Genomic DNA, 26,053 nt, shown 5'->3' with positions numbered 1-26,053 from the left:
TAGCATTAAGAAAACATGTGTTGCCAAGATTGTACAGGCCAACTCCAACACTTTGTGTTTCTCGCCAATCCATACAAATCTTCTCAGGTGGAAAAAGAATGCTCTGTGGCGGAGCAATTCCATCATTAACGACTGCAAGAAAGTTAAATTTAAAAAGAGATCTTGTTTGTTTGTTTCGAAGAAAGGTATTTAAAAAAATACTATTCTGCAGGAGCACCTAGAGGAGCTAGCTACAATCCAAACCAGAAAAACTTATTGCAGACAGCTTTAATACCACCAAATTCATATTGGCTGGTCAACACAATGTTTTGGGAAAAAAAAAACAAAAAACAAAAAACAAACAACTTTAGTCAACCATTTTAATGTTGACTGTAAATATATCAAAATTAATTTCTGTAACATCAGTCACTTCAGTTGCCTTAGGGGATTCGCTTTTGAAGTCTTTGTTCACAGTAGTCCCCTTCTCTATCAGCGCAACAAGTAAGAACTGCATTTTCTACTTTTGCTTTGAAGACAATGGAGGCAGGATAGAACGCACACTTACTTAGATCTCTTGGGGCAAAAGCCTTAGATTTTTCAGATGATCTACAGTAAATAGCACCTCCACGTCCTTGGGCCACAGAGACTTGGCTTGAATCTTCTGCAGGCACTATCCGGCCCCAGTTGGCGGTGCGTGACATCACTATTTTAGGACTTGGTTTCTTGGATTTGCCAGACCGCCTTGAAGAGGGCTTTTTAGGCTTTGAAGATTTGGGCTTCTTAGCTACGGTCATTGTTCACATCTGCAACAGAGACAGAAGTTCTGGCTGACGTAAGAATATCAAGAAGCATTCCAAGAAGAAAAGAGTAACAGAAGTCCTGTCACTTAATCTCAAAGAAACAGCCTTAAGAACTAAATCGCTGGTATGAATGATTTAAAAAGAATCCCCAAACTAAACACACAAAGTGAAAATTTCCATCTAAACTCTATCAGTATTACTTTTCGCTTCTGCAGAACTAGTGGCTGATGCCATTTCTTTCCCTTCCGTAGGATTTTAATCCATTACAACTCTGGAGTCTTTTTAATATAAAAATGTAGAAGACATTCTCTGAGGGGAATCAGTTATTTATTGATTTCCGGAGTTGCGCAATTATCTGTTAATTAGTACCTATGATCTAACAGATAATTGTTGCAATTATCTATTGCTGGCATTAGTAACGGAACACTATTACTTCACTGCCTGCGTTTTTCTGTTTCGTCTGCACAAAGGTACCCAGAACTCACTGCTACTTTTCTTCTGTCTTTCCAGGGCTCGCCCTCTACCTCACTGTCTACTGCACCAGTCATGAGGGGTTTGTTGTGATTCTATAATGAGCCTAGCTTTTAAATACACCTTTTCTGGGCGTCACTTGGTGACGGCAAGTTAATTTGTGAGGGCTCCTCAGTCTACATCATGCGGTCGCTTTTTCCAGGTGAAAAAGCGGAGCTGTAAGTGGCAGTACACTAAAGCCCTGGCATGCTGAGATCCAAGAGGAGAGATGTTTGGCCCTCCTTTTCACTCCTGGGAACCATATACCTCAAAACCCACAGAGGATGGGCTATATCTCAGAGAAATCTTGGGAAAGGAGAGCATGAAGAGCATGTTTGCAAATTCATTTCTCCCTGGGCTTCTTCTGCTTCTCCAAGAAAGACGAGTTTGAATATAACTTTGGCAGCAGTACTTCTGGTGTTTTACTCCTACCACATTTAAAACTCCTACGACAAACTGAAAAGTTAGACTAAAAAGCAGCTCTTTCCGTTCTACTTTGTAAAGTTGCACGCTTTCCTCATGCAAAACAACAGGGGAATGTAAGCTAGAAACGGAAATGCTGAATGTAAAACAAAACAAAACAAACCTCAGCCCTCCAGGACAAAAGCCAATAACTGCTACAAAGTCCTTTTTAAAATGCTGATTAGGTTTCAAGGTGATACCGCTTTAAATAAGCGTAGTTGTGTGTCCATAGGCAGAAGCTGAATAATGACAGGATGAACTTCTATACCTCATGTTTTGTTACTGTCTTACTGTAGCACACAGGGACTTGTTACCTTTAGGGAAACCACTAACCTCATGGAGGGTTTAAAACATAAGCTAGTTTGTTATACCAAAATGACGGAGAGAACAAAGCATAAAGTGCTTTCAGATTTCTAGCACGCCTTGATTGCTGTCCATTAAACTTCAGACACGTTAAACAAAACACAGTAAATAAGAAAACTCCTAGTCCCACAGCTGGCAAATTGTGTGCAGAGGTTGTAATTAGAACTTTTTTGCCCTGACGTTTTACATTTAAAATTGATTTTAAATCCATTCTATACACACTTTCCATTCCTGAAAAAACAATACGCAAACCTGACAAATGCATTTACATGAGAAATGAAGTCGTCCTTGTCCGATTGGAAGACTAAGGTGACAGCTCCTGGGCTCAGGGATAAGCTCCGATCTTCACCAGTGACAGCTCCTTTTGTAGGATTGAAAGGGAAAATGTTTCAGCAACACTTTGGAAACATACTTAAGGGACAAGAAACAAAATCAAGACTGCAGTGAGAAGGAGAACAGAAAAACAATACTGGGGAAAATGAAAAGGGAAGGGAAGGGAAGGGAAGGGAAGGGAAGGGAAGGGAAGGGAAGGGAAGGGAAGGGAAGGGAAGGGAAGGGAAGGGAAGGGAAGGGAAGGGAAGGGAAGGGAAGGGAAGGGAAGGGAAGGGAAGGGAAGGGAAGGGAAGGGAAGGGAAGGGAAGGGAAGGGAAGGGAAGGGAAGGGAAGGGAAGGGAAGGGAAGGGAAGGGAAGAAGAAAAAAAAGAAAAAAAGAAAAAAAGAAAAAAAGAAAAAAAGAAAAAAAGAAAAAAGAAAAAAAATAAAAAAAGAAAAAAAAGAAAAAACGAAAAAAAGAAAAAAAGGTAAGGGAAGGGAAGCAAAGCGAAGCGAAGACCTTGATCTTTATACTGACCAATGAGATAAGCCTTACACATTTTTAAATTTATTTTTGACAACTGATTGAGGTGTTACCAGGTATTAAGTACGATTCAAGAGCAAATATTAACACTAGAAAGAAGAAATCCGATCCACCACCACTGTTTCAAAATACATCCATTTCTCATTTGGAGATGACGTCTCTCTGGCAAGATAGTAGAAAAACTGTAAATACCAATAGAGCTTCCTCTCCCGATGTTCCATATACATACCGATGCTGTTCCTACACCTACGCTCTGAGCATAAATTTATGTTGACATGAGTGACAAGAGAGGGTGTTACTCCTCTCTTTGTTTGCCTTGAGAGACACACCTCTTGTCCATTGAAAAGTAAATTCAAGATTCCAGATCAGTTAAGACAGTTGCTATCCCCCCATTCAGAGTTCTGCAGCAGCACTCTTCAGATGTGTTTAGCAGTCTCTTTAGAAAATGTTATCACTGAGGACCTGCTTCTCAGTAGGTCCACGTTTGGCCTCCGCTTAGCAGAGAGTCAATCCCAGCTTAAGCTTTCGTACAAGAGCCCCTTCACGAAACGGAGTTGAACCCTGACATAACTGAGTTGAACCTTTAACCTTGAAGCTTCCTTAAAGAAGAAAGCAGCACCCAGGCCAGGAAATAGAAATTAATCGTCACTTTACCCTGAAACGCAGTGGGCTATTCTGTGCTGGCAGGATTGCTGCCGGGCTGGCCGACGAGGCGGCGGGCAGCTCCCCGGGGCCACAGGGCCTGGCACAGGGAGCCGCCGGGGGTCTCCAAGGTCCGGGAACAGCGGCAACAGCGGCAACAGCAGGGACAGAGGGGACAGCAGCGACAGCAGCAGCCACCTCAGCCGGGGCCGTCTCCACAACCGCCACAACGGCCTCGGAACGCCGCCGAACTCGGAGCTCCAGCGTGACGCCTTTTGAACCTGGCCGCGCTGCTCATGGCTAAAACCAGAGCGTTTCCTCCGGCGTGTGTTTACTGTCGGTGCCGGATCGGCCCTCACCCCGAGCTCTCCCTGCCGGGAGGGCTTTGGGGTTGGGGTTTCCCTCCCGCCGCCACCGCGGACAGGCCCCGCGCGCAAGGGGTCCGCGCTGGGGAGCAACATCTCACCCACGGTGAGAGCCTGAGGGCACGACATGAAAAAGCCCCGACACGAAAAAGCCACGACATGCGGCCGAGGCGGCGGGGAGACGGCTCTGAGGGAGCTGCCACTTCGCCCTGCCGTCCTCCCCTCCCGGGCTGCCCCACCGAGCCCCGTGCGCCTCAGGTGCTGCGCTGAGGGGGTGGCTGGCTACTGAGACAGCTGCCCAGGGCACTGCTCATGGCACCGAGCCTGACGGAGGTCAACAAGTGTTGAACAATGCTCTCAGACATCGGGTCTCACTTTGGGGTGGTCCTGTGTGGAGCCACCAGTTGGACTTGGTGATTATTGGGAGTCCTTTCCACCTTGGGATGTTCTCTGATTCTAGGTCAGCAATCCAGTAGCTGATGAGAAGTGTGGAGTCATTCAAAGGGAAGAGAGAACACAACACTTCTCATTTGCAGAAGCGGCTATTTGGTAACCAAACCGACGATTCCTTTGCTTCTAGAGCAACTAACAGCAGGGATCCGCTTTACAATAGAGGGAAAAGAGTCGTTGGCATGTCATGTGAAGTAAGCTTCAAATCCCAGAGGATGATTTTGTTGGAACTTTATTCAGCTGAAAACACAGAAGCCTTGCTTTTGCTTGTGTTAGTTACAGCTCCAGTTTACTTTGGTTGGGAGGGAAGGCATTCCAGGCTAATGTGCTGTACCTGTTCCTTCAGCTCATTGTCCATAAACGGAGGAGCAAACGAAATCAGTTTAATCTCCATTAAATGCAGCAGACAAAGCGGAGTAGAGGGTGATCTAGCACTTAATTTTTCCTGTAAGCAGGAAACCCAGAACTCAACAACAGTTTTCAAATCTTGTCCTGCAGTAAATGACCAGGTGAGTGAAGCTTGCATTTAGAGGATGTGCTCCTCCAGTAGATGGAAATAGCTTTTCCTCTTCACAAGTGCAACTGAGTGGTGGACTGGCAGCTACGTGGTTAACTAGTTGTGCCAAAGGGGTTGTGTTGAATGCACAGAAAAATATGCAGGTCCCAACAGTAAAGGGTTGTCTGTAGGCATGACACTGAGTACAGATGTTGTCCGCAGGTTCGTGCAGAGTGCACCACGCCAATAAGCACCCAGAGTCGGAATGCACATGAAGGTCTTTTAATTATATAATTACTTATAGAACTCTGCAGAGTCAGGTACTTGGCCATCTTTCGCAAAGCAAGCACACCTCTGACTCAAATCGCCGTCATTTATACACAGGAAACTTGTGAAAACTCTCTCTTTGGCTCCTTTGGATTGGTTATTACAGCTCATCTAACTTATCTCCACTGAGCTTGTGCATTACAGAGGAATACCGGGGGGGAGGGGGAACAGGAGAGGGGGGACACACAACGAATCCCACATTAGCATAGATTAGCATTTTGACAGGTGTGATTTTTAATGTGCTAATGACCCTTAATGAGAAAAAGGTTACTATAGGTCAGTCTGGAGCTCGTGTTCTCCTTCCTGTTTTTTCCCTTTTAGCCCTTCTCTTCCTTGCTTCTGCTAGCTCAAGGCTACCTGTCTCTCTCCTTTATTTTCTCAGCTAAAAGACTGCACAAGCTACAGGCCTCCCTATTTGCTTCAACATTTCCTTGTTTTTGTTTTTTTTTTTTTTTTCCCAGCTCTGGGACGACACAGGTGTGGTTTGATATTTGCCAGTATAGCTAAAACTCACGCCAGTCTGCTCACGCACAATAAGTAGTAAGATTTAAGGACTGGTTTCATAGGCTTCTTCCATACTAACATCCTTCTTATGTTTTAGATATGCTGTAGTTAAATCAACACTAAGTTACTACTTGTGGAGTAATCGCCTTAAGCGACTAGGCATCATAAGCACACCTCCATCCCAAAAGCTACCCGCCTCCAAGGTGCAACCACCCCTCACTGAGCACGCCCTTGGAATTTCTCAGAGCCTGTACCTTTAAACGCAAGTGAGATCATTTCTACCAAGCACAACCAAGATATGCATGACTAGAGTCACTCAAGCTCCACCTTAAAGATAGAAAATAATATCAATTGCTTTAAGAGAAAGGGGATGTTAGGGAAGATACTATCAGGAAGGATTCCTTCTGACATCACTCGACAGGCTGAGCCTCTCACTCCCCCACCCCCACTCCATTGGGACGCCGTGGGGTAAGATCTGAACGCTTGCTTATACCAGGCGTCTCTGTGGAATCTTAGAAATCTGTAGAGTTTTGATGCTTTTTCATGTCTTAATACCTAGGCTGTGTGCCTGTGCATTTCATGCATGCTAGCTTGCTTTTGCAGACAGTGAATTTATCACTGACAATCCAAAGAACCTGTGTACCTGTCGCCGTAAGAAATTGCACTTAATTGCATTCTTCCTAGCTGTGAGAGTTCTCCTTGAACGCGACTAGAGCGAGGCCGTACTGCGTTGTTGGTGAGTCCGTGACCGTGATAGTTCAGCACCCTGAATCTGACGGGACCCGTGACGGTCAATCGGCTACACCCCTTAATGCGACACTACTAGAGGAAGAAGATGACAGGGCTTGCATGCACTGCATTAGGCTTTGCATGTGAAAACACCCCGAAATAATTTCACGTGCATTTAACGTTTTTAAAGGGAAAAAAACAGGAAGGTGTAGTCTCTCTGTAAGCTACAGCCCTACATAGTTAAGGCATCAGCATTCATTCCTTTGCTTGATAGCAAAGTATGAACATACAGAAGAGTTAAATATTTTCTTTGCATTCTTAAAGGCGATTTTTCAGACTTGGGCTTCAGTTGTTGGAGTTGAAGAGATCAGTAGACATCCTTACTTTTACGTTAAGACCAAAATCTTTATCTAAGATTGTGTTATCTAACGCAACTAAACTCCCACCCCCATATGTTTTTTTTGTAACTTCGGAACGATCTTGCTGCAGTCCTACTCCGATGGTCTTTCAGTAACATGCAGACTGCCGTGGCAGATTCTGTTACAGTGCTTTTCTATTGACAGTGTGCATAACACTCAAGGTAAAGCCCCTTAAGTGTTTCTTTGGACCCTGCTGCTTCTGTTAGTACTCATTTTTTCACAAACTTGTTGAACCTGAGCCGTGCCTACTGAGCCAACGAATGCTTTGATGACACAGTATTTTTTCAAAGCAGTTTTGCTTCTTGGAGCTACAGAAGCAGCTCTGGCTACGTGATAGGGAATTGTGCTGCATTGGCAAAACCAGACTTAGCTACAGACTTACAACACTTGCTAACTCGATCTATTTCAAATCTCATTTTAACTTTAAAGGACAATCAGTTTTGTGGCTCCTGTCTTACTAATTTGCCTTGTTTTGCATGGAAGGGCAGCCTGTGAATGTTTTGCTTTATTGCATGCTTCAAAAAAAAAGGCTGAGGAAGAGACTGGAGGAACCTTTTCTATTCTATGGACTTTCCCCCGAGAGGGTGGAATTGCAGGCTACTTGGATGAATGTTCGAATATGAGTAAGGGAGCAGACCTCAGCCAAAGGAGGTGGAATCCTTGCTTAATAGTAAGTATCAGTGTGGGGACATCTTTGCTTAACGGGAGCCATTTAAACTCTTCATAGAAACAAAATAAGCTGGACATCTTATGCTTGGAAAGCAGTATGGTTACACAGCTGCTAACATAATGACTTGAGTCTTCTGCTCTGCAACTTCAGGTTTTGTTTTCAAGCAGTGCATACATCAGTTTAAGCTTTGGACAAGGATATTTGCAATGCAAATAGTGATAAACCAGAATCAGTGGCGCTGACGAGTGTAATGGTGAAATGCAGCAAATCAAGTATTCCTGGAGAAATGTGAGATTACAAAACTAGTAAGCCATGAAGCACTTTTGTTGTTGTTGTTGTTGTTGTTTTTTAAATCAATTCTTATATGCTGAAATAGCACCTTCAAGAAAATCTGTTTATCTAGCCAGGTAACGGTGTCTCCCTGTAAACATGAAGGAAATGCCAGGAGCAGCCATAACTCTTTGCTGTCAAAATAAAGAGCAAGTCGAGGCCAACATCATGCCATAGTGCAAAGGCTTGTGAAGAAAGATCATTCTAAGAGGTCTGCAAGAAAAGATGACTTACTTTGTCATAAGTTTGTCAAATAGAATGGACGAGTTAGTAGTCGAGTACCGCCTGTGTCCGACTCTACAGCTGCGGCGCAGCTCCAAGTCCCTGTTTTCTCCGTGGACTCGTCTCACAGTTTTTGCACCAGCTCTACTCCTCAGTGTTCTGGTGACTGATACGCAGAAACAAAGGATTTTGAAACAGTGAAGATGGGATTCTCCTTATTTCACCGTTGCTCTTGTAAAATGGAAACAGACAAACAAAAAAGGCACCCTGAAGTGGATTGAGTTTTCTTTACATTTCAGATCAGAAGTTGGTGTCACAACCACTGCATTCCACTTCTTTATCGCTCTGCACGTTTAAACTGTCTACTTAAAACTGGGACCTGTAGGGAAATTTTTAAAGAGACTGAAAGCTAGCCAGACAAAAACAAACGTGCAACTTTTGTTCCATGCAGGAGGGAAATCTACTCCACTTATTTCTGTCTTGGAAAAGTGAGAACAATCAACACCTTTCTCTAAGGTGTTTTCACTCCATTCATGTCAAACTGTATCTAACAGTGCTCAAAACAAACACTAGGACATTGCAAGCCTCTTCCTAAGAGGTGTATGTTTGATTACTCTGTTTATGCATGCAGCACTTCCATTTCCTGCATTATGATCTAACAGCTCAAGGAGGTAAGAATCGTTTCAAGAGAAACACCCAAACACCACATAACTCAAACTCGTGCTTTTTAGAAAAAAGCCTGCCCATTGTTTACCATACAGCACCCTTTGGCACAGGTTTGTTGCTTGCACTGTCATTAAAAGAGACAAGAGGACAAGGGGAAGGGAAGAGCTACACCACTGTGCTGGTAGGATCACAGCTAAGGTTTACTTTTGTGGTTGCCAGCTATAAAACTAAGTTTGAACTTATCAAGTATCGATTTACTTTGCACAATTAGAACAGTTTGCTTTGTGCCTACCAAGCTGCAATTTACACTGCTCCCTCCCCAAGGAATTCATAAAATCTCCTATTTGCACCTACCTCTCTTCACAGAAAAGTCACTGAGGAGTGAATTCAGGTGACTACAGAAGGCTTTGGGGCCAAATGAAAGCGATGGAGTGACCAAGTGCCATCCTCTTCAGTAACCAGCGTAAATAGGTATCCCGGGGACTTACAGCCACTTACCTGTGTTATATTCTTTTTTTCGTTCCAATTTTGGCTTTCTCAACTGCCTACATTAAGAAAGAGGACAGGGCAGAGAAGGGAGAAAAGACTTGTTGTATTAGACCCATCAAGGATGGGAAATTTCACCATGTTTACAAGCCAGTGCTCTATGGTATACAAAGAGAAGCCTGTAGGCCTCACGCAGGATCCAGATCCCAAGTCTGTTGCGTGCCATATACACGCGGTTCTGTATGTACCCACATTTCCTAGCTTGCTCATGTTGAATTCTCAAAATTATGAGCAATAGCACCCAAGTGGAAAAGATACATGTCCTGGTTTCAATTAGGACAGAGTTAGTTCTCCTCCTAGTAGTGGGTAGGTTGCTATGTTTTGGCTTAGAATGTGTGAAAGGATGTTTAGAAGAGTGCTGATACCACCCCGATGTTTCAATTGCTGCAGAGCAGTACTTACAACAAGCCAAGGACCTTTCGGTGTCTCACTGTCCTACTGGCGATCAGAATCGGCGCACAGCAACAGCTGCGAGGGGACAGACTCAGGATGGCTGACCCCAACTGGCCAAAGAATTCTATGCCTTATGGCAACACGCTGCACCATGGATAGGGCGGGGCAGCCGGGCTGCTAGGGGTTACGCTGGGCACTGGTCAGCGGGTAGTGAGCAACTGCATTGTACATCACTTGTTTTGTACACATTACTAGTAGCAGTACTATCATCATCATCATCATTATTATTTTCCTGTCTTAATAAACTGTCTTTATCTCAACTCGTGGGCTTCACTTTCCCATTTCTCTCCCCCATTCCAGAGAGGGAGGTGGGAGGGTTGCAGAAGGGCTGTGTGGTGTTTAGCTGCCGGCCGGGTTAAACCACAAGAACACCTCAAAGGGGTTGGGAAAAAAAAAACAGTTTTTTTTAGAAAAGCGGGAGACTTTCACTGAGAAGAGGGACTCTAGTTTTAAGGTACTGGTACACCATCAGCATGTTCATAGGCCTCTGCTGATTTTAGCCGGAGGTTTATCAGGCCACAACTCACTGCACATGCTTTCTCTCTTGCTTTTCAATCTACAAATCGAACAGAGATTGAACATATAGAAATACAGTACCTTGAAAAGCATCTCCTCTTGACATTTCCCCTCAGTATCGCCATACTTTCTTCAAAGCTGGAGACTGAACACCGCAGGATGCTTTTGCTCATTGATCTTAAACGGTGTCCGTTGAAACATTCAATACTGGGAGAAGAATAATCCTAGGGAAAGAAGGAAACAAGAATATATTTATGTGAACCACGTAGATTCAGATAAAGAAATTCTGCCTCATGCAAGTTTAATTGACCCTCCTGACTTGGTAGTGGGGCAACTAATGGCAGGCAGACACTGAAACGCTGCTGTGCTCAAGAAAAACCTGGAGAGAAAAAAAAAAAAAAAAAAAAAAAAAAAAGCTTTCAAAACTAAAGCTTCCCTCTCCCCACCATTTTCTTGTGGATAACTTAAGCTTAATATCCTTGGCAAAAAGATATTGCAGCAAAACCTTTCACATAAACTTAGTGTTTCGTGAAAAACAACAACAAAAACTTTAAATTCAATTGGAATTTTTTTCAATAAATTCAATTGGAATTTAAATTCAAAACTTTAAATTCAATTGAATTTAAATTAAAAAAAATAAACTAATTAATTTAAATTAAAAAAAATTAAATTCAATTGACTGTTCAGAGGAACAGTCAAGCTTGACATTATACATCCTAGAATTAAAATCTAGTTTGAGTTTTTCTCCCATCTCCAGACCTTGCTAAAGATGCTTATTAGGAGCTCTGTCAAAAAAAGTGTAAGGCTTGTTATATCAAAGCTTTGAACCCTTCTTACTGCCCTTGACCTTCTTCACATTGCTGCTCCTACAAGGGTGAGTACTATCATTTTTAGTATGGAGGGAAGCTGTGATATTCTTGAGTGGGGGGTCGTTCTGTTTACAAAATGAAGTTCCAGTAAGAGTACATCAAATGAACCAACTTTCTTTGAACTTTAATTCATTGCTATATTGAATGAATGACCTCTGGATTTCTCTCTCCCATTTGGAAGTCAATTTGAAAACAAACTACTTCTGCCATAAAGAGCCAGGCATCAGAGACACCTGTTGCGCCTCAAGAACAGAGAAGGTATTAACGACAAGAGCAGCTGAATAAAATGCAACTTGCCATTAGAAATGGGTGTACTGGCATCTACAGGTGCCGCTGGCATCTCCTCATTTTCATTACTCTCTTCATCTGGTTTCTCGTCTTCAGTAGCAGGGTTCTGCTGTGGTGACTTGGAGCTGTCGCATGGAGCACACGCTGCAGAGGTGCGACCTTGCAAGAAAGAATAGATACCAAAGATCTTCGTCGTGCATTTTCAGTTACAAATGCAGAGACAAGTCTTCAAATCCTTAGCGTTAAACCACGTACCTCTTTTCTCACGAGATTCTTTAATTTGTTCACAAAGTCGTCCAAACTCTGTATCCGTTTCGTTCCTCACCATTGAATATGCAGTGTCTTGCAAAACATAGGCGCTGTGACGATCTGAAATTTTACAGACTTTAACTGAATGTTGTCTACCAACCAATGAAACTGTTTTGATCACAGAAAAAAATTGCTTTCTTCATAGGTTGGTTCCGAAAGGTTCTCTCAGTGAATATTTTCAGCATAACAACATCGAAGTTAATTAAAACAAAAGCACTAGTTCCTTGGGAACACTTATATCACAATTCCATGCCCAAGTAGCAAAATGATAAAATATTTACAGTCTGGACGTCCAAAATCATCTAATCCATCCGAAGTCTATTGTCCGCACACAGCATTTCTCCATCTATACATTTGACAGATTTTTTAAACTAGGGCTAAAAAGCACATCCTCACCTGTAGATCTTTGATCCGGGTAGTACTCTAAGGCATTGTTACAGATTAGATCGATGTCCTTCAGCTAGTCTCCTGCAGCGAGGTACTGGCACGAGTCAATTTGAGTCAGAACTGTTGAAAGATCCATCGGCTCTTTAATCCTTGTGGCATAGTCAGGTACCTGCAGATCAAATACAAGCATTCAGAGGTTTTCATAACCTTGCACACTGTCTACCAAAATTATTCTGAAAACTTTAAATAAACGACTTCCTAAAAACCCTGAACATTTGCGATGCATCAGAAGTTGCTGAAATTAACCAGTTTGCTTCTCAAAAATGGAAGGGCTCTTTCATTTTTCATTAGAGCGGCTAGGAGAGGACAACAAGAAGTAGGGAGGTCAGAAGCACATGCATGGTAGAGAAGAAACACTGAGGGTGGGAGATTCATTTCACTTTGCTTCAGAAAATCACAACAGTGAAAGCTGAGCAAGCCATCCGGCATTCTCTTCGTTGTCGACATTGAGGAAAAGGTGCATGAATTGCACCTGTGAAGCACCTATTGCAGGCATCTACTTTAGAATGAGATAACTGGGCCCTGAGGTGCTCATTTCTTCCCTCAGACCAGAAGAGGAGACTAATGACCAGTTCAGATGAGGACATATGTATCTGTCTAGATTTTTCACAGCTCAAGAACCTAGGAGAAAAGGGGAAGAAAAGCCAGTGAATGCCCACAAGAAGAGGACTTTGCTGATCCGCAGGTATATTCAAGTTACATCTGTCTTTGAAATATACGCCCCTAGTTTAGGCTTATCTCATAAATTAAGGAGAAAAAGGCATCTAAGCAGCCAATTGGAGGAAAAAGAAAACACACTGCACTTATGGTTGATTCCTATTGAGGAGTTCCAGATGAAACAGAGAACAGGATCTCAAAACTTATTTTTACAAACTGCTGCTCTTATTCCTGTTCCCACAGGAACTGACAGTCCAATAAAGGGCTTCAGACTTCATTAAAGTAGTCCTGTAAATACTGTTTGTAATTATAAGGAAAGATCTCTGTGCTTTTCAGTGCTGTGACACGCCTACATATCAAAGCCTTTTCACGAGCAAACTGTGTTGGCATTTGGACTGGCTTTTTAGAATGAAACCAGGGCTTTCAGCGAATAATCCCATAAGAGACATTTGAGAGTCAGCAGAAGTAAAAGCACTGCCTCTGCTTCTTGCAAAATCCTTACAGTGCAGCCCTAAAAACAAAGTTGAACCTCACCCAAAACGCTGAGAAATACGAACACTGAGAAGTTACAGACACACACAGATCAGCACTACTTTACCTTCTGTGGGTCAACGGGCTTTGCAAATTCCCTGAAACGTCTGTCAGTGGCAAGTCTGTGAGTAACGTCCCTCAAGAAAATTCTAAGGTCACGCAAGGTATCCTCCTCTTCCTCCTCCAACATCCCTACTTTTGTGGGGATCATTCTTGTGGCTTCTGAGGCTCAGCTGGTGGTGCTACAGGCACGACTTCCAATGTCCAATCAACTTCAATTAATCAGGAAAAATTAGCCAATTTACAGTACTCAAATACAAGCATATGACAAATTACTGACAGAAAATGACCACCAAAGCAAAGCCCTAAGAGCTAGTAACTTCGATAGGAAAGTTTTAGATGTACTTCTCATATCCTCCTCACCTCTTTTCTTTACAGGAGGCTTAGCCACTTCATTTAGAATTAGGTCCTCAAAAAAAGATGCTCTCTCTGCCCTACCAGGCAACTCAATATTGCACACTTCTCCAAATTCCTTATTAAATAATTTTTGGATCTAAAGCAGAAGGACGAGAGACATTTCAGATTTAAGGCCACAAAAAACTCATCTTCTATTCCAAAAAGACGAGTACCTTTTCAAATTAATAATAACCTGAAGAACACAAACTGAAAAAAGTTATCTTCCTGGCCTTAAAAGGCTACATTTTCAAAGGCTGGCACAGCAAATTCAAATATCACCTTTAAGAATCACCTATAGAATTAATGCTCGCTGAAGGGATTGTACGCTACACTGATAAAGTAATGGCTTTCACCACATCCAACAGCGCCTCCTTTGTATTTACTTGCCTTGCTGCAGCCTTTACTTAGAACCTTTATGGCTATCGAGGGAAGAGAAAGGCTTCAGCAGACAAGTGAGGGCTTTTTGCTGAGTTTTTATTTCTCTCCCAAAAGGTGTCTGAAGTAGCTAGTACCTCTACGTCTTCCTCCATTTTCAAGTTCTAGTATTAAAAGGTAGGTAAGGAATTTCACTACTTATTTTAGAAGGAATTTACAGCCTGTACAAAAACTTCTGTGGGACCTCAAGCACTTTCAAAGCAGTTGATAATAAACCCGTTCTCTTCCCCCAATGACTGAGACCAAATCATCAGAATGACAACAGCGTGGTCCTGTTTTGGGCACCTTCCCTTAATGTAAACTCTCAGAAGTCAATGAAGTTCTGCACGTACTTTTACTACAGTTTATTTAGGAATACAACTAGAATTCGATTCCAAAGTTACTTTAGCAGAAATTGGAACTCAGCTTTCCAGCTTGGAAAGCTTTGGCCTATATGAAGAAAGAAACTGATTTATTTATTTATTTTTTTTAATCAAAGTGTTTCAATTCTCTACTAAATCGCATTATTAGCAGTTTACCCAACATAGCATGGAATGGCAGACTGTCAGAAGAAATCTCTTCAGTAAGAACATCCTCTTGTCATTTCAAGCACTTCATATTCTTGACTGAACCACTTTGTAGCCACCAGAATTATTGTATTAATTTATTATTTGCATGTGTGAGAAGGGGGTGAAAGTCACTTGCTTGACTCAGAAAAAACCTGAAGCAGATGCTTTCACAGTATTCTTTTTCTCTAAGCAAATTTTAAGTGATTTGTTAGGGTGCCTGAGTAATAACAGCATGCATTTAAGAAAGCACAGCATTTTGATGCTGAAAGCATATATAAATTACAAGACACTGAAGAAATAGTAAGAAAAGTATTGACAAATACCTCTTCTGGGAGATCTGAGTGACGTACATCAGACGTAGCAAGCAGCAAAACTGGCGAAAATGCTGGAATGTTACGTAGTAGAGTTAGAAAAGTAAGTTTCAAGGCAGGTCCAGCGTTGTCCCACCATAAATGGATATCTGGGACATAAATTGTGCTTGGTGCTGTCTTCTGAGCATTTCGGATCAGCTAGTGAAAAGGAAAGCTTGCGTAAGAAAACTAAAACACGTACAAGAACCTCTTAATACATAGCTACATAGCCATCTGACTGCCCCATGAAATGAAACTGCGTGAACAGAGTGGCAAGCATCCTTTCACATAAGGAATTTCTCTGTGCACCCTTTCAGATTATCAGTACTCGGAGAACTCTAGTCAGAAGATGGGAAGGATATATTCAGGCAGTGGCTAGACACCGTAGCTATATGGCCACAGCCACAATCATCGCATAACAAAGAAAGGAAATGTCCCTCTTAAGGGACACATCAGTATTCAGTCGTGTAACATGTCTGTCCTTACTTGTATGGCTCTCAAATGTTTCCACGAAAAGTAAAAATATTTTAAGGTAGTGATGCCAAACAAGAAAATGGATTTCCTGCCTAAAAGTAAAAACACCAAATCTGTTCATTTTTTCTAGTTAAAACCACATCACCGTGCAAATGAAGTGTTTTCTGAATGTTAATGCTTTTATTGCACATACTGCAACAGCACAAGTTGTGTACGTCCGTGCGAAAACAAAATAAACAGAAGCCCCAAACCTTGGTTGCCTTACTAATATAATTTAGAAGAAGGCTACAAAAAGTAGCCGACATGCAGTCTGATACAGAGCCATCTACTGGGAGCACACAGTCTTAGGAGGCAATGAGAACTACTTTCTGGATCCCAGTGACATGAGCAGCATTTCTTTCCACAAAGAGATGTTCATTAGCAACACCGCCCAGCTTCCTGAGCTGCTAGCAACAGCCTCACTGTAAAACTGGGTATGGAAAATGTCGACATGTACAACATCCAGATTGTTTGTGGTGCTGTCTAAAACAAAAGGGGATTTTCAGACAGAAGCAAACATCCCAGCACATTAAAACAAGGCCACCTCCATTACCAATGAATTTTGTTCACCTTACTTGCAACTCCATTGATCCTTTACATACAGTCAGCGAATCCGATGAGAAGAAAAAGAAAAAAGGTACCTGTCCGCAGATTTCTTCTGGCGATGCAACGTTTGTAAGCAGAACAGAAAGGTCCAGGGTGTGAACGGGAAACTTCTCCAAAGCATGCAACACCGCGGGTGCCACGTAAGAAACCTGGCTGTACCCTTCTTTTCCTACTATTAGCAGACGGGGCTGGCATGATGTTGGTTCACAGAAAGCACTCCTAGAACAGGAGTTAAGAAAACAAGTTTATAAATGAGGTGCTGAATAGACACACAGATGTTCCAAGTAATTTTCCTATAGACTTTCTCTTCCCTCCCCAAATAATCCAAATGGCAGCGGTACATTAAATACATGTAAGATTTCCAGTTAAGTTATTCACTCATTCCAATTGTTTCACCTTCTTCCCTTGTGTTTCCTATTCTTTACTAAACCAAGACTGCAAATTAATATCCCTGCAATCTTGCTTTACTTTATTATAAATTTATTATTTATTATATATTTATTATTTACTTTATTATAAATTTATTTTTATTTAAAAATAAATTGGTGAGGAGCATTTGTTTCCCCACTACAATCAGGCTGTACCTTTGCTGGCTTAAATCAAAGATGCTAGAGACTTAGCCTTGCTCTAAAGCACAGAAAATCTTCTGGACAGCACAGCAATAGAAACTGAGAAAAATAACTGATCCAGCTGTGACAACATGATCTAACTTTCCAACTGTGGGCTTGCATGACTTCCATACTAAAATATCACAAGATTAACACAACTTGGTGGCTTAACAAATAAAGACACCATTCAATTTTTTCTCAAGGTGTTTTAACAAGCCCTTTCTCAGTTTTCTTTCTGCTACATAATTCACTACTGGTTTAACAATCCTGGAAAACAGAAGGGCAAAAGGTGGCAACACAAACCCATAAAGCTGGGGTATTTTTAGCTAAAAGGACAGACAGCACATTTATGTGGTCTTGAGTCTTTCAAAGAATGCCATGGATTAAGTCAACGTGTTCTGGTAGTCTACGGATCACTTTGGCTTACGAAGAGAAGCCTGGGCTTTTCAATTTGGTCATTCAGAGCAACTTCATTACAACTTTAGTCCCTCCACCCTTTCTTCTTGTGAATACCAAGCACCCCTTCAACACACAAACTTGATGTTGCCCCTTCGTCTACCACCCCTCGCACTTTTAACAGCTGGAACTGTTTACAAAGACTCGGCAGACCTGAGAATTTAAACGTAACAGGGATCTATCTTTCTTTACCTGCTGAAACAGAGGCATTTTTTCTCTGGTCCGTTAGGCATTCCATCTTTTAATTCATCTCCAGAAACCAAGGATGCAACGTCATCACTGTCAAACATATCATCTTGTAAAATAGGATTGAAATGCTCTGAAAGGCAAAAGAGGTTTGTTAACTTTCCTGAATAGCCTTTGTCTCTTTCTCTTCCATTAATACAGCTTCTAAATCAGTGCCAAAACCCTTTCTTCATTTGAGAGCACACACTGAAAGCTATTTCCTAGAGTTCAGCCCACCACAGATCTAAGGAGATGGCACAAGGCCCTACAAAGCTGTACTAAGTCCCACTGATGTGTACGTGTAAGGTACGCTACTCTTGGTGATTTTTTTCTCCCCCTTAGAATAAAGGAGATTACGAACAATTTCTGCAGTTGCTAAATAGCTAAAATAAAACAAAAACAAACAAGACCATTTCTTTCTGGAGGAGGTTCCCACAATGAAAGCACGGGGATAAAGGATGTGATGGCCACAGAATTCCATTCATCTAGTAAATATCAATGCTAATTGATCTCACGTGTATAGTACGATCCACAAACATTTAAATTAGGAGACTGGTTAAAAATGATGATAGCTAAAACAATATTTAGCTTAGACCAGTTATACTTGTATCCTGGTCCTGACATTCTTCAGAAAGGAATTAGAAACATTGACCTAGAAATGCTTCCCCTCCAAAGATCTGAGTTTTGATTTTTTAAAGAAAAATAGGTGCCTTATACTTCAAACCTCAAGTCAACCTCTACAAATGCTAATTATCTTAGCTGCCGTCAGAAGCAGGATGCTTCAGTAGAGAACGCATCATCCTTTACTGTGTATTGAGTCATTCAGAGCTTCCGTTTGGCATTTCAGTTTCAAATCCACAATAAAACCTATGCGTTGTATTCCAGACTTGCCCAAAAAAAAGACATGCACATGGAAATAATAAAATTCTACCACCATTATGTCTGAAAGGTTTAAGTTGATTGCACAAACCGCAAGTTTTTGCTTTAGCAGAATTATAAAGAAGTGGATGCTGTGGTTATACCTTGCTGTCGGTCCTTCTTTAGCGCAAGCTGTGCATGCGGGAAGATCTTCTGCACAACTTGTAAAATATTCTCTACTGATCTTTTAAAAAGTGGCTTGAAAATGGGTGATAGTGCTTATACGGGTGAAGCCTTGATCCGGTTTGAAGCTGGAACAACCTTCTTCATAGCCATGAAAAAGTCCTTTGCTTTTATTTTAATAGAATTAACGTCTAGTAGCAACTTCTCCCTACTTGCATAAATCTGAGGATAGCATCGGCGTAGAGAGCACAGCGCAGCTTCAGTACATAAAGATTTGATATCTGCACCACAGTATCCTAACAAACAAAAATCAAACGTTACATCGGTCAAGGCCCAGGTTTACAACATGCAACATTTAAAGAATTTGTAATGCCAAAACCAAACAGCTTAACAGGGAATTCAAAGTGCTACCGCTCTGCAGGGAAGTTTCATGTTGCTCACTGCCTGATATCCTGCGCTTATGCAGCTGAAGCAGACTCCTCATCAAAAACTATACTCTTGAGGAAGATGCCCCAGAACCATTTAATGTTCTCAGACAACAAGAGGAACGATAACAAAGAGTAAATAGATGAAAGCATCTCACTCAGATTGCTATGAAGGTGTGCCAGCTGCCTCGTTGACTAGTTGTGCAGCAAGGCACAAGAGCATGGGTACTGCCTGGTACAAGCTAAGGTTCTTTACAACTTGGTCACAAGCAAGAATCCGTTTCTGTTTCAGTCTTACCAATGCATTTCTCAGCTAGTTCATCATGCAACATGTCCGGTGGCTGAGGGGTCCAGTCACAAGTATGAATCTTGAAAATTTCTTTTCTAGCCTGGAAGCAAAATCATTGCATTTTAGCTTGTCCCAAGTTTTCCTTAAAAATACCAACAAGAAACAAACAAACCAAAAGGCAAACAAACAGACAAAAAAAAAACAGTCCTCCCTCAAAACCCCTCATCTATTAATACACTTTTCTTACTTGCTCAACTTTCAAGTATTTTACAGTTATTTAATATACACTCTGCATTTTCAACCAGGAAATTGAATATTTCTTATTTGTTATACTGAACTTTTTCTAGGAACCTACAATGAAAGAAAAGGCATTTATAGCTTCAATAACAAGTTTCCAAACTACGAGACCTAAGGACCCAGAGGAAAATACTGTAATGAAAAATTTATCCAGAAACATTTCTTTGCTGTCCAAAAAACTTCTCTAAAACTTAGCAAGCTTTCATTGGGACAGTCTCATTACTTCATCACATTTGCTTTCCAGTCAGTAAATTCACAGAAAGCACTTCTGGCACAATGCTTCCAATTGCTACAATTACTATAAAGAAGAAAAGAATTATGACTCAAACTACTACCACTGATCCGGGGCACAATCAAATGCAAACACGTCCCCTGTTCACTCATAAGTGAAGGATTGAGACCAAAAACACAACTTCATGATGAAAGCGCCCAAGTGGACTAAATAATTAAGCAAACAGGTACAACTTTGGGAATGAAAGGTTTGATTATAGAACTAACTACTTGGTGGTATCATCCTGACCATATATATCCAGTACTAGATTTGCCCTCCATGGAACAACGCAGTGTCTCCACGTGTCACTCTTTTGTTCAAGTTGTCAATTATTTTTTTTTTCCTATAAAGTTGGACTTTGCCATGGTAGCACTAACGTTGAATTTAAGTTCTCACCTCTTAATTTGGCAAGTTGAAGAGGAAGTGTCTGCCAAAGCGTCCTGGTCTTCGTAAAGCAGGATCTATAGAATCCAGTCTGTTGGTAGCTCCGATTACCACGATCTCCCCTCTGTTATCTATGCCATCCATAAGCGTCTGAAGAGTTGCAACAATGGAACTAATAGAAAAATATAATTTTTACTTACTGGTTCAGTAAATTTTGTTACATTCCACATGACTTTTTTGATGCCGGAATAACCTTCTTCCTAGTGGTCATTCAAAACTGGGAAAAAAATAGTCTACCAAGTCGGGGTTTTTTTGATTTGATAATCAATCTGCAGACTGTTAAGTCATCAAGCACTTCAAGACTGTTTGAAATAATCTCTACGTTAATATAAAAGGAGTACTGCACACTTCTGCTCAGGAAGAAAATCACGGAAAATGTCAACTTTGATTTTAGATGTTGAATTTGTTGCAGTGAGATCTTCCTCATCGCACGATTCTATTTGGATTTAAACCATATTATCTATGGAGAGACCAAGATTAGGACAAGAACAGCACAGAGTTCAGCATGAAGCCAATCAGGAGCTCAAGTTTGTATTCTTTGTATTCAACTTTACCCTTCTCTTGCTGGAAGGACCTGCTTTTTGACTCTCCTTCTCTTCACTAGGAGCATGTTCCCTCTTGCATTCGTAATGCTCTTTCTCAGTGGTTTTAGTCTTGTCCTTTGTATCTTGGCATCTCTCTGTAACAGCTGAGGAGGAAAGGTTTTTAGAGCTACATTCAGTGTCAGACTCGAGAGAGGAAGTATGCCGCAATTTCTCACCAGGCTCACAAGACTCTTTGCCAGACAAAACGGTTTCTTTTGAAATGAGGTCACGTTCTTTTGATCTTCTTGCTTTCTCCTTGTCTCCACGGTCATCACATTGGTACTGGGCGAGGTATTCAACATTCCCAGGAGATTTCGGAGGGTCCACGACACTGCACAAAATAAAATCACATTTCTCACTTCTGCTGAAGGACATGAATATTAAGAGTAAAACCTTCCAACGTCGAACAAACAAACAAAAACCTCTGAACTACAGGAACCCTCGCAAAGATATGCCATTTAGAAACCTCTCCTGTGATTAGGACACCTTCTTCAGCTCCCAGAGAAAGTGCTTTTTCCCCTCTTGCTTCTGAAGCCATTGCACTAAAAAAGCAAACGCATCTGTCTCCCTCCACATGCTGCTCTGAATAAGAGCCAGAATATTCAAAGCCACTCTATTTGTTCTCCCCACATAGCCGAAAAAACACCAGTTGAAAGAGTTTTCTACCTCTCTCCACGAATTTACATCCACATATCCTATGACTGCAAAAATAGAAGGCGGGGCTCAGGAGAAACAGCCAGTGCTGGAAATGAAAAAAAGCAGCTTGTTTCTTCAGAGTCTTAAGCCTATGCTACTAGGAACAAAACAAAACAAAACAAAACAAGAGGAGAGGAGAACAACAGCGGGAAATTTACCTATTCTCCAGGTGTTCAATTGCAAAGCCTCCTCTGGAGGATCAACAGTTGTGAATTCAGTGTGCTTAGGAGAAATCAGATCTACATCTGAACCACAACTATTTCAGTAGTATCACGAACTTCTGTTACTCTGAAGAAGCAGTCAGCACCGTTTCTATGTTAGGAAAGAGCTGAACAGAGTCTGTTATTCACATCAAGTAGTCAGGCAGGTTTCTTTAGGAAGGCTGGGTTTCACTAGAACATTACTAGCCTGTAAGCCTCATGGCATCACCTTCCATCTTGACTGCTGAACCTCCTTGCTCCCTACTATCTTCTTTGCCAAGATACAGCTGTCCACATTTACTTTTCCTACTTGGCTGGACTGAATTTAAGAAGATCTTGCATCTAAGAAAGGGAACAAAAGCTGCTGCCCAGCAGCGTCTGGCTCAGGGAGGAGTGAGAAAGCTCTGTGCAGCCCCCAAGGTCCGTGCAGCAGGAGGCAGGAGGTGCTCCAGGCTCACAGCAGCAGTTCCCCTGCGGCCTGTGCAGGGAGAGGCCCCTGGTGGAGCAGGCTGTCCCCCTGCAGCCCATGGGTCCCCCGTGGAGCAGATCTCCACGCTGCAGCCCCCCTGCGGGTGGAGGAGCCCCCAGTGGAGCAGGTGGCTGTGGCCTGGAGGAGGCCGCGGCCTGTGGAGAGCCCCCGCAGCAGCAGGCCCCGGGCTGGACTGGAACAGGCTGTGCTGAGCCTGCTTTGCCCGTGACGCTCCTTGTGGAGTGATCTCCCTGTCCTTCTGGCAGCCCTTGAGCCCTTGCCAGCCTCTTTTCTCCCCTTGGCGTTGGAGGAGGGGCAGGGAGAGAGCGCTTGTGCTGGAGCTCAGCTGCCCAGCTGAGGAAAACCACCACGGCTCTGTCTTGCCGCTGCTGCAGCACGCTGGTAGCAGCCAGCACCGTCTGTTCTTCGAGCCTCAGCAAGCCCACAGCATCTTCCGTGAAGGGATCCCGTTCCTTCACGCCTGACAGGCGCCGCCTCCAGAGGCTGAGGGCTTGTGCCCCGTTTGCAAGCGCTTTCTCAGTGCCCCCTTCCCCAGAGACGGATCCCAGCTGCTTGGCTTCACTGCCCTCTGCTGCCAGGCTCCCGCAGCTGCTATCCCAGCAGCGCAGCGAACATGCGGATAGAAGGCTGCATCATCGTGAGTATCCGCACGTCCCCATGTTACATCTTTCATTTCCCTCATTCACAATCGTGTTTTTTGGTCAAGAAAAGTTATCACAAGGAAAAAAAGAATTGTACTTCTCTAATAAGTAGTCTTTGTTGTCCGGCCAGGATCAGTAAAAATCCCTGCTCGCCGGTAACTAGAGCCCTTCATAGACCAGCGGGGGGCAGGGGAAAGGCCTCCTGCCCGGCCGGGCTCCCCTCTGCTGCCCTGAGGGGGAGCAGGCCGTGTCGCAGGCCCTGTGGGTCGGGGTGCCCTTAGGGGAGGGGGGGAGGTGAAGGCCGCAGGGCCTGGAGGCAGGGCTGGGGGCTGGGGTGTTCCCTCCCCCTGTATCAGCCCCTTCTGGGCCCTGTGAGACGCGGAGCTGCTGCCCGGGGTTATGCCCAAGGTCTCCTGTCAGGCCCGGGGCCGCCCTTCCCCTCGCCCTGCCCTTCCCTCCCGCTCCTGAGCCCTTCGTCAGGCCTTGCTGGGCCCTCTGTCCGGCTGTCTGTCTGTCCGTCCATCTGACCCTCTGGCCATCTGTCCCACCACCCTGCCCCGTCCCTGCCCTCTCCCTAAGGAAGCAAAGAGTCCCCGGGCTGCCTTCATGGGGGGGGTGGGGGGCAGAGGGGAGGTTCTGCTGAGAAAAAAATGAAAGATTTCCCCCTTAACGGGCACCTTGCGAGTTCTTTCGAGTTCCAACCTTCTGCCTTCCTTCCGTAGCAGTGCCTCTAAGGGGTGCGCTGTAAGGCAGCCCTCATCTGGCGCGTTGCTCCTCCGTTCCCCCAAGGAACTGCCTTCAGGATCTGACTAACTCTGGATGCACCCGGTTGTCGCCTTAATTTCTCCTTTAGCTTGCTGAAAACAAGCCGGTTGGGTGACCTTTTGCGTTTCTCGCTTAAAATTTGGATCGAGGAGGTCTGTGTTTCCTTACGCTGATGTCCACGCTGAAGGTGCAGAAGGGTTCCGTGCTGTTGCTTGGGTCAGCCTTGTTGCCAGGTTCGGAATGTTTAGCCTACCGGTGCTTCAGTGCTGTTGGGCTGCACTCAGAGTGTGAGCTCTGGGCGTTATTTCTCAAATACTGCGTTATTTGAGCATACAGACCCGAGATATTCTGCGGAGAGGTGATTTAAGGCACGTCAGAACCACCGCTGCGGCGTGTGCCAGCGTCGGACGCCCGTTCGAGTGATCGGGCGGAGCAGGTGAGTTGAATTTGGTGCTGGGTGGCGAGGTGGTGTTGGGGGAAGAGCTAGGCTAAGGAGAGCTTCCTCTTGCTCTGCCCCTTCCCATCTCAAATGGCCGCTTCCTGGGGAGATGGGTTCGTTGGGAGGTTAACTACAATGTTACAGTGAGGATGAGGAATCATCTTTAGTCCCGTAGGTATTTGCTGCCAGGCCGCAGCGTTGATTTCAGAAATTGTATTTAAAAAAGGGAAAAGAAAGGAAAGATGTATTCTTTAACATACTCTCTTTTCTCGGAGAGTAGATGGAGGAGCTTCAGCAGTGCCCTTCCTCCGGAAACGATTCCCAGTGTCTGCTCAGACACTGAGGAGGAAAATGGAGGAGAGCCACCCGATAGAAATAAAGGAAAGAAGGGGTCATGGATTAAGGGAAAAGCACTACTTAAAAAATTGGTGCTCTCTAAAAACGGGTTAAGGGTTTGGGACCTGCAGGTGCTGCCTACAGCTGTGTGTGTTGCAGTCGTGCCTGTTGCCACTGAGCAAAACGGGGAGAGCTGCTTTGTCGAACGCGGCGTGTTAAAGCACGTGCCACTGCCTGGAAGAAAAGCACGGACTTCCCTCGTGTGGGCCTTCTTCCCTAGCGATCTGTGGTTTACCTGATGGTTTCCCATAAGCTGAGAATGTTTAAAAGAAAAAAAAAAAAAAACAAAAATCAAAAACCAACACCAACGTTGAGAGTGGTGAGGCAGATCCTCACGTGGGGACTCAGAATCAGCGGTGACATCACCATGCGAAGCATTGTGTGCGCTTCGGGTTGGGGCTGCTGCGAGCCTCGCAGCGGGGAGGGAGAGCGGATCCGGGGTGCCTCTGTGTCAGCCCTCTGCCCTGGTGGCTTCGTGAGCGCTGAGAGTTTGACTCCTGTGTTCCCAGCTTTCGCTTCCGCACCTGCGGTGTGGCAGAGCCAGCGAGCTGCTTGCTCAGCTGGAGGAGGAAGAGGAGTGACCTCAACATTGCCGAGGTAAAGCACAGTTACTGAAAAGATTTGGCAAAGATGTGGGTTGTACCAGCGCGGCTGCTGCAGCTGCAGCAGATCCTGGAGCATTGGAGAAGATAGAGAGGGGTTTCTTCATGAAAAGAATGCTGTTAAAAGTGTTTTCATGCCAGAAATTAGGATAAACGCCTCTGTTGTTTGACATCCTCTATTGAGCTGGCACATTGGCATTACAGCGTACCTGGCACGCTGTTTGTATTAAAAAAAAAAGGTATTTTATTCAGGGCAGGCCAGAAACCTGCCTTGGCACTTGCACATCGCAGCAATGCTTACAGACCCTGCATCCTGGCTGCCAGGCCAGGATCTAAATCCGATGGTGCTGTTGGTAAACTGAAGCTCAGGAAGCGCTTCTGGGTTTTTTTGTCCTTCCATGTGAATTTTTACCCTGTGAAGATGGTGTATGAAGCTATTTTCGTAACAACAAATAGGTTTAAAAGCAGTTTCAGTTTAACATCTACACGCTTGGGTGTTATCAACAGAGCTTTGTATACTGAGCTGGTGCTTGGTAGGAGAAAAACCATCAATCTTACCTGGGAAACCTGGACCCCCTCAGCTCCATACTGCTATGAGGAAACTCAGATGTAAGAACACACTTAAATAACACCTCACCAGAGCTGTTGTGCTCCTGACCACCAAAGGCACCTTTTTCCAACACCGTCGTTCTGGAAGTTGATGCAGCTGGTTCCATCCGTAACGTGTGACTGTACAGTGCTGTAAAAGAACTATTTTTTCACAGTTTTGGAGAAAGTGAAGCAGAGAAAACCACGCGTAACCACTGATACCTGGACCCCAAACTGCCACAGACTGACGGTGATGCCCACTGGATATCTCCTGATACCCTG

At 43.6% G+C, this 26,053-nt stretch overlaps 2 long non-coding RNA genes across 2 annotated transcripts; both read right to left on the bottom strand.

The window, feature by feature from the left end:
• Nucleotides 1–8,218: 8,218 nt before the first annotated feature.
• LOC311428804 lies at nt 8,219–10,523 on the bottom strand. Its single transcript, XR_014687894.1, has 3 exons — nt 10,387–10,523; nt 9,289–9,335; nt 8,219–8,355 (listed from the first exon to the last, which is right to left on the bottom strand). It is a non-coding gene; the product is annotated as an uncharacterized lncRNA (long non-coding RNA).
• Nucleotides 10,524–12,173: 1,650 nt separating this feature from the next.
• On the bottom strand, nt 12,174–15,332 carry LOC311428797. The gene is made up of 3 exons (XR_014687893.1): nt 15,169–15,332; nt 13,474–13,678; nt 12,174–12,327 (listed from the first exon to the last, which is right to left on the bottom strand). It is a non-coding gene; the product is annotated as an uncharacterized lncRNA (long non-coding RNA).
• Between the last annotated feature and the right edge of the window lie 10,721 nt (nt 15,333–26,053).

The sequence above is a fragment of the Aythya ferina genome (genome assembly GCF_964211825.1).
Source record: "Aythya ferina genome assembly, contig: HAP1_SCAFFOLD_141, whole genome shotgun sequence".
NCBI lineage: Eukaryota > Metazoa > Chordata > Aves > Anseriformes > Anatidae > Aythya > Aythya ferina.
This window is presented reverse-complemented; position numbering and strand designations above follow the sequence as displayed.